The 9,035-nt window shown below is 35.7% G+C and overlaps 1 protein-coding gene, 1 non-coding gene and 1 pseudogene across 2 annotated transcripts in view; 2 read left to right on the top strand and 1 right to left on the bottom strand.

The window, feature by feature from the left end:
• The window catches only part of Bmpr2 (bone morphogenetic protein receptor type 2), a 221,587-nt gene that overhangs the window by 134,787 nt on the left and 77,765 nt on the right, over positions 1–9,035 (top strand). The gene's annotated exons all lie outside the window — the stretch shown is intronic.
• On the top strand, positions 234–989 carry LOC101578187 (annotated as a pseudogene).
• Positions 4,053–4,158, bottom strand: LOC111815461. The gene has a single exon (XR_002820148.1). It is a non-coding gene; the product is annotated as a U6 spliceosomal RNA (small nuclear RNA).

Below are 9,035 nucleotides of genomic sequence, written 5' to 3'. Positions count from 1 at the left end.
AAAAAATAAATAAATAAAATAAAAACAAATAGATGAAAACAAAAGTATAAAAAATAACTAGATTTGTTGTTTGCCAAAATATCTGAACTTTGCTTCTTGTGTTGAGATTTTCCTCTCTCAATAATCAAATAAGAGGAGCCGGGGAGATGGCTCAGTAGCATAAGCGCTTGCCTGGCAAGTGCAAGGGCCTGAGTTCAATCCCCAGTTTTGGGAAATAAATAAATAAATCAAATAAGAAAGAAAAAAATTTTCACTAATACAGGTCCTGGCACCACCTAAAACCAGAAGGTTTGACACTTTAGGAACGTGAACTACATTATTGTTAAGTCTCTTCAAATAATGAATCTTTAGTACCTACTCTGTTTAAAAAGGAAATAAATCTTTAATAAATTTACATCTATAATATGTTACTTAGACATTTAAGATAGGCTTATAAATTCAGTATTTAAAATAACTTTATATATCACTTTCAAACATCTGGTGGCACATTGGCTAGGCTTTAGGCACTTTCCAGGAGCGAAAATGTCTATGGCTAGTGATTTCTACCTGTGCTACTATGTAGAGCACAAGGGAAAGTTCAGACACGAGTTTCTAAAGTTTGAGTTTCAGCCAGATGGGAAGCTTAGGAATTACAAAAACAATGTTATGATCAGAAAAGAGCCATATATCCACAAAAGTGTAATGGAAGAACTGAAGGGAATTATTGATGACAGTGAAATTAAAAAAGAAGACGATGCTTTGTGGCCAGCACCTGACCGGGTTGGCTGACAGGAGCTTGAAATTGTAATTGGAGGTGAACATATTTCTTTTACCACATCAAAGGTAGGTTCTCTTATTGATGTAAATCAATCAAAAGATCCCAAAGGCCTTCTAGTATTTTATTATTTGGTACAAGACTGGAAATGTTTAGTTTTCAGTCTCATTGGATTGCAGTCCAAGATTAAACCAATTTAAATTGTACATTTGTGAAGATCCTTGTGTATTTGAGGGGTGGGGAAGGGAGGGTTTGTCATTTATAATATTAGGATTTTTATGAATGTGAAAAACTTTTTGTATGTAAACTGAGCATGGGATAATATATAAACAGACTTAATGGTTTTTCTCCTTTGGGTCTAAGTGGGTAAGACTGTCTATGTACACATTGAATTCTGTAAGTAAAATCCACTTGTTGTTGAAATTTTGCTCTAATAAAACAGTCTGTAAAGAGAAATAAAATAAATGTATAATTACTGCAAAATTTAGACACATTAGAACAGTTTTATGAGATTTTTGTAATTGCTACATTTAACCTAAGTATAAAATAGATAATTGAGTCAGTAGAAAATCAAGTGTGTATGTGTGTTTAATTAAATAAACTAATTAATTCTGTTTAGTATTGGGAGGTTTTTTTTTCTTTTTCAATCTTTTTGAGACGGGATTTTGCTGTAAAATTTAGTTTGGCTTTGAGCTCACTTTGTAGCTCAGGCTGTTCTCCAACTCAAAACGATTCTCCTGCCTCAGCCTCCCAAGTGTTGGTATTACAGGTATGCCACCATGCTCAGCTAGTATTGGAAGTTCTTGAGTGAAAGTCAGGATAAAATGTAGAGTACTTGCATTTCTTTTGTTTATGCTGTTCATTTATTTGATGGCTGAATAAAGTTAATGAGAAGTAAAGATTACATTCCCTCTAAAAGTAGGTTTAAGGAATCATATTCTAATTTATTCTGTGTGATTAAGATTAGAAATTTAAATTTCCAGTGCCTGGCAGCAAATGTCTTTATTTCACACCAAGCTAGGGAAGCAAGACTACATCCAAATAAGCTGACACTGGCACAGGGCCACAGATAGATTCTGAGGTATGTTGAATTTATAATGCTTGGGCTGGTGAGATGACTCAGTGATCTAAAGCACCTACTTAGAACAAGCTAAGCTAAGCAAAGCACAGGGACCACGGTTCAATCCCCCAGCACCACATGCCAGCCAGCCTCGCCCCCTAGTGGGCTGAGCTGGCCAAACACACAAAATAAATAAATAAATAAAATACATTAAAAAAAAATAATTTATAATGCTTTTTCAGTTTTTACTGCTTCTACAGCAGCATTAAAGTGACCAAACAGACAAATGACAAATAAGGATAGCTAAAAGTCCTTGGTTAGGGCTGCGGAGGTGGCCCAGTGGAATAAACGTTTCCCTGACAAGCGCAAGGGTCTGAGTTCAATCCCCCATTCCACCAAAAAAAAAAAGAGAAAAAGTTTTGATTATTACTTCAAGAGACAAACTTTATTGTCTTTATACTTACTAAAAGTGTTAATTTAGAAGAAATAAAAATAGACATATGTATACTTTAGGAAAATAATTCTGTAAGGTAGTATTAACAAGATTCTATTTATACATTATTAGTGTTGATTAGATAATTTTCATTCTAAAATTTTTCCAGTTCTGGACTATTGACTGCCAATTCAAACCCATATCCACCTATCTACTTTGCTCCTTTCCTCTCAAATAGTAATCCATTTTGTTTTTACTTTTGAGACAAGGTCTCATATGTCAGGCCGGTCTTGAACTCATTATGCAGGCCAGGCTGGCCTCAAAGTTGCTGCCATTCTCCTGTCTCAGCCTCCCAAGTTCTGGATTACAGGCATGTGCCACCATGCTCAGCAATGTTGATTTTTTAAAAATAATTTATATTATTTTCCTAATGAACAAGGGTCAGCCAGATAGCTCAGCATTCTAAAAGTGCCTGCTTAGGCATGCGGTTTGGTCCCATGTAAAGCCTGTTGACAAACTTTACTTCAGTGGCAAGCTAAGTGGAAGCCTTTTACATATAAAATCCAATCCCCAAGCACATATAGTGTATTGGAGCAATGTTTTCAAAAAAGTACCTTTTAAAATACTAGATAAAATTGGGTGTAAATCAAAAATTAATTCTTATGTTTTTATTTGAACAACTACAGTCTTGCCTTATAGGACTTCTAATTCCATAACTGTTCCCTTCTTCCTGCCTTAACTATATTCATTTCCATGGATACTGTCTACAAAACATGTAATCAGTACTTTGTAGCTTTAGATGGAAATATACTGAAATCACAAATACACAGAAACACTTGAAGTAACATTTAGTCAAGATGAAACTACCCATGGTTGGTAGCAACAGTCTTTAAAATGTTAGACAATAGTTGAACAGATACAACTTTCAGAATGCACTGACAACTGCAAAATATTATTATAAATGCTTGTCTAATTGTTTCTTTTAGCATGTTAGCTTTGTGTGGTGATGCATAATGATAATACCAACTACTTGGGAAGTTGAGGCAGGAGGATCATGAGTTCCTGAGCAATAAGAGAATTGCAATAAGAGAATACCCTTTCTCAAAGTAAAAAATGTGTATAAAGAGCTAGGGATGTAACTTAATGTTAACAGTTACATTACTCTATGGGAGGCCATGGGTTCAATCCCCAGGACTGGAAAAAAAAAAAAAAAGTTTTTTTAAAAGAACAAAGTAAATTAGAAAATAAAGTAGAAAATAGGGCTTAGGGAGATCTTTCTCAAGAGGGAAAGGGGTTCAAGAGACAGAGGAAGAGGAGGGGAAGAGGATGAAAAGAAGTAACCAGGATTTGTTCATACATGCACCAACTCTGCACATAGGATATAACCATTATCTCCTCCTCTTCCTCCTCTTCCTCCTCTTTCTCTTCTTTCTCTTCTTCTTCCTCCTCCTCATTTTTCTCCTCTTTCTTTTCAGGACAGGATCTTCTTTTTTTTTTTTTCCCCATAATTTTTAGGACAGGATCTTACTATGCAGTTTCAGACATGAACTCAGTTTGTGGCCCAGAGTGTTCTCCAACTCAAAGTGATCCTCCTGCCTCAGTCTCCCAAGTGTCATGTCTGACAGTTCCTTCTTCTTTGCTCCTATTTTTGAACCTGAAAATTTCTGAATTTAGAGAAAAAAAATTAATTACTAGAATTATACCTTCGCATATTTTGGTGTGGATTCAGTAATTAATAATTTTCCAAATGTACTTTCTGTAAGCCAAAATCAACTTTTTTTTTACTGTTTTTCTTTTGTTTTGTTTTTAATATGGAATGCTCCACAAATTGCATATCATCCTTTCCCAGGGGCTATGCTAATATTCTCTGTATCATTCCAATTTTAGTATACGTGCTACCAAAGGGAGCATTATTGAGGGTTTTTGTTATATTAACAGGAAGTTGACTTAACACAAGTATTGAGCATCTCGTACTCATTGGACATTGTATATTTTCAAAACATATTTTCAAACTGTCCATTTTGTTTTGTATTGTATTATATTGTATTCATTTGGGCTTTTTTGTGGCCGGGTCTCCCTCTGTAGCTCAGGCTGGTCTTGAACTCACTGTATAGCTCAGATTGGCCTCAAACTCACAGTGGTTCTCCTGCCTGTCTCCTGAATGTTGGGACTAAAGGTATACACCAACATGCCTCGTCTGCCTATTTTTGCCTTACTCTTACAAAAGTTCTTCTTGACTCCTGGATATGTGCCAGGCATATGCTTGGAAAGTATCTTCGTCCTATTTTGGTGGTATTCTTTGAAGTACAAAACTTTTAAAATTTTGATAAAATTCAGGGGTTTTTTTCTTTTGTACTTTGTGTTTTTGAAGTCATAAATAAACATTTCCTAATTCACATTAAGATTTAGTGCTGTTTTCTTTTTAGGCTTTTATAGTTTTAGCTCTTACATTTAGGTCTGTGATCTGTTTTGAGTTAATTTTATATATAATGTGAGGTAAGAATTTCACCTTAATTCTTTTGTTTGATTTTCATAACACTCATAAAACAATTAACTATATAAGGGAGGGTTTATTTTTGAAGTTTGCATTATGTTCCATTGATTATTAATATCTATATGTCAGGGTCACACTATCTTGATTACTATTGTTTTGCAATAGGTTTTACAAATGAGAAGGGTGAATTCTCCAGCTTTGTTCTTTTTAAAGATTGTTAAGACTATTCTTGGGCCCTTGCATTTTCACATGTAAATTTTAAGATCAGCTTTTCATATCTCCAAAAAGATAGCTGGAATTTGATAGACAACTTGGCAACTGTTTCCATCTTCACACTAGTCTTCTAATCTGTGAACATTTGTCTATTTTTTGACATTTGATTTCATCTTCTTTCATTTCTTTCCACAATGTTTTGTAGTTTCAGTATACAATTTTTTAACCCCTGTTCATCAAATCTATTTCTAATTATTTCTGAATTTCTATTTTTTAGCAAAAAATAGCTACATGTTCTATATATACTAGTTGAAGAAATAATTTTTAAAAACTCTTACTGTGATGAAAAATATATATAGCATACATTTACCACATTAATCATTTATAAATGTAAATAGTTCAGTATTTTGTAGCTTACATGTTTGTACACCCAGTCTCCAGAACTGTTTTCACCTTCACACACTGAAACTGTATCCATTAAATGGCAACTTGCCATCCTCCCCTCCCAGGCCCTAGCAACCTTCCTGTTATCTATCTTTGTGAATTTCACTAACCTAAATATGTCATATAAGTGGAATCATATAATAGTTAGTTTTTTAAAAAATGTTTTTTAAAAGATCTTTATTTATTTGGTACAGAGTCTTGCTACACAGCTGTGACTCCTAGTGATCCTCCTGTCTCACCCTCCCCAGCACTGGGATTATAGGCATGTACCACCATGCCTGGTTTTGGGGCCAGGATGGCACCTGGGGTTCTGGGTGAGCATGGCATGGCATGGCATTCAATACCAGGGATCAAACTTGGGACCTTGTGCTTGCTAGGCAGGCACTTAGACCATTGAGCTATCTCTCAGCCTCTACTGGCCTATTGAAAGTAGCAGTTTAGTGCTTAGTTTTCTTTTCTTCTTTTTCTTTTATTTTTTTAAAATTCATTTTATTGAGAAATAGCCATGAGACAGTTTCAAAACAGGTTAGCACGACAGTTACAATAATTAATGCATATTGGGGCTGGAGAGATGGCTCAGTGGAATAAGCGCTTCCCTGGCAATCGCAAGGGTCTGAGTTCAATCCCCGGTTCTGCCAAAAAAAAAAAAAAAGAATAATTAATGCGTATTGTCTTCATAGTAGTTATTCATAGTTCAAGATGCAGACATGTTAGCCTGTCCAAACACTATTAGTACAAATCTTTCCTCTCACTGAACTAAGAGAAGTAACTGTATATCTGGCCTAACTATTTGGGTTTTTTTTCCCATAATTTTATTGATAAATAGCAATGAGACAGTTTCAAATCAAATTGGTAGGACAGTTTCAATAATTTACACATTGCATACTTCTTTTTAATTTCTTATAACTTTTTCCCCCAATTTTGCACACATATATCTGGTAATCAATATAACTAATTTGAAGACAACATTATGCCATAGCAATAAACATTGTATTATTTTTAGTGAAATTCTGTGTCATTTCTAATGCTTTTTATTATCATTTTGTATTGTTATTTATTTATTTATTTATTTATTTGGTACAGGGTCTCGCTTCACAGATTGGACTCATAGTGACCCTACTGTTTCAGCCACCCTAGCACTAGGATTACAGATATGTGCCACCATGCCTGGTTTTGATGGCCAGATCAATGCAGTTCTGGGGCTGGCATGGCATGTGGCACCGGGGATCCCTAACCTGGGTCCTTGCACTTGCCAGGCAGGCACTTACACCACCAAGCTATCTCCCCAGCCCAATAGTTGACTTTTTGTGACTGACCCATTTACCATAACAGCTACAAGTTTATCCATATTGTAGCATTTGTCAGAATTCTCTTTTGGGCTGGGAATATGGCTCAGCAGCATAAGTACCTGCCTGGCAGGTGCAAGGTCCCAAGTTCATTCCCTAGTGCCAGGCGGTTAAAAAAAAGAAAAGAAAATCCTCCTTATAAGAGTTCATAATATTTCATTGTATGTACAGCATGTTTTGTTGACCTATTCATCTCAGAGGACATGGGTGATTTCAACCTCTTGGCTATTGTGAATAAAGCTAGGTACACAAATATATCTTTAGGATTCTACTCACAGTTGTTTTGGGGATATACCAAGAAATAGAATTGCAGTCTGGTGAGATAACTCAGCAGACTAAGCACCTGCTTAGGCAAACACAGGGACTAGGTTTGATCCCCAATGCCACATGCCGCGCCAGCCCTACCTTTGGGCAGGCTGAACCACTGACTGTGTCTGGGTGTGGTGGTGCCCATCTATAATGCCAGCACTGGGGAAGCTGAGATAGGAGAATCACTCACTGTGAGTAGGAGCTATGTAGCAAGACTCTGTAATAAATAAACAAACAAACACACCAGCAGTACAATTATCCATGCTGTCCAGCATATGTACATAACTATCTCCCCACTCCGTCTCTCCTGTCTTTTCCTTGTCTGATTTTTCTTCCCTTTGAACAGATTCTTTTCCTTTCACAGTCTCTATTGTATCTTTCAGATTTTATTTACTTTTTCAGGTTCTTACACTAATGAGATAGTATAATATTTGCATGTGCCAGCGTGATTTATTTCATTTAAGAGTATGGTCTCTAGTTGAATCCGTTTAACCATAAAAGTCTCAAATTTATCTTTATTTATACCTGAGTAATACTCCATTGTGTAAAAATACCACATTTTCTTTTTTCATTCCTCTGTGAACATTTGTGTTGCCAAGATTTAGCTATGACAAATTATACTGCTATAAACATGGGTGCACATATCACTGTGGTATGCTGTTTTCAGTTCTTCTGGAAAAATATCCAGGAGGAGAATAGCTGGGTTGAATGGGACCTCCAGTCCTAGCTTTTTGAGAAATTTCCACACTGATTTCCATAGTGGTTGCACCAGTCTACATTCCCACCAACAGTAGAGAAGCGTTCCTTTTTCCCTCTAGCCCCTTCAGCATTTGTTAATGGTTGGCTTCTTGATGGTAACCTTTTTTTTTCTGGGGTGAGATGGAATCTCATTGTTGTTTTAATTTGCATTTTTGAATGACCAATGATGTTGAATCTTTTTTATTTGCCACTTGTATTTCTTCCTCTGAAAAGTGCATATTCATGAAGGATGTTCAATTTTTGATTGGCTCTTTGAATTTTGGGGTCCTGATTTTTAAAAATTCTTTATATGTTCTAGATAGAAGACCTTTTTCAGAGGGACAGTTGGCTATAATTTTTTTCCAACTTGTGGCTTTTCATTTTACTCTGTTGATGATTTCTTTCAAGACCTAGCACCTGGGGCTGGTGAGATGGCTCAGTGGTCTAAAGCACCTATTTGGAACAAGCTTGGCAAAGCACAGGGACTGCGGTTCAATCCCCCAGCACCACATGCCAGCCAGCCCCACCCCTAGGTGGGCTGAGCTGGCCACACACACACACAAATAAATAAATGTTAAAAAAAAAAAAAAAAAGATCTAGCACTTGCCAAGAGTTATCACCCATTCCAATGATTTCTTTTGACATGCAGAAACTTTTCAAAAAGATGAGATCCTAGTTGTTGATTCTTTGGTTTTTTTGTTCATGAACTCTCTACCTACCTCTGGTTCTTTAACATTTATATGTATGTTTTCCTCCAGAAGATTTAGTGTTTCAGTTTTAATATTTAAATCTTTGATCTATTTTGACAGCAGTTGAGTGCATATTGATAAACATGAGTCTAATTTTAGCTTTTGGCCTGTGGAAAGCCAGTTTTTCCAGCAGCATTTATTAACGAGGCCAGATTTTATTTTTTACATCATTATGTTCTTTTGCTGTTTAGAATACTCAAATTCTAAACCCAGAAATTCCATTTCAGACCATTTATCCTTAAATTGTATATGTATTTTTGAAAAAATTATAAATAAGGTTACTTATTGCAGTATTGTGTATCATAGCAAAAGAATGAAAATAAATGTTTATCAGTAGAGGACAGGTTTACATGATTTTGGTACAACAGTATAAAGTTTTAAAAAGGTCTTAAAATCTCTCTCTGGGGGCCGGGGAGATAGCTCAGTGGAATAAGCACTTGCCTGGCAAGTGCAAGGACCTGAGTTCAATCCCTGGTTCCGGGGAGAAAAAAAAAA

Source organism: Octodon degus, unplaced genomic scaffold (genome assembly GCF_000260255.1).
Source record: "Octodon degus isolate 3935 unplaced genomic scaffold, OctDeg1.0 scaffold00016, whole genome shotgun sequence".
In the NCBI taxonomy this organism is placed as follows: domain Eukaryota; kingdom Metazoa; phylum Chordata; class Mammalia; order Rodentia; family Octodontidae; genus Octodon; species Octodon degus.
This window is presented reverse-complemented; position numbering and strand designations above follow the sequence as displayed.